Genomic DNA, 223 nt, shown 5'->3' on the forward strand with positions numbered 1-223 from the left:
TGATGGGAGGAGGCGGTGGGAGCGGGCCTAGAGCAAGGCAAGAAGCAAACACACAGATGCTGTTAACTCTGCCAGTGGAAAGCCCCTGCTGGCCTCCCAAGGCCTCCCGCTAACAAAAAGGGCTGCTTCAGGACCCTTGGCCCCAAGGGGTAATGGCCCTCAGCACCCACCTCCCTGCTCCCCAGGGCTCTCTAGGGATTTAGTGCTGATTTGCAGAGCACAG

This window comes from Geospiza fortis, unplaced genomic scaffold (genome assembly GCF_000277835.1).
Source record: "Geospiza fortis unplaced genomic scaffold, GeoFor_1.0 scaffold112, whole genome shotgun sequence".
NCBI classification, from domain to species: domain Eukaryota; kingdom Metazoa; phylum Chordata; class Aves; order Passeriformes; family Thraupidae; genus Geospiza; species Geospiza fortis.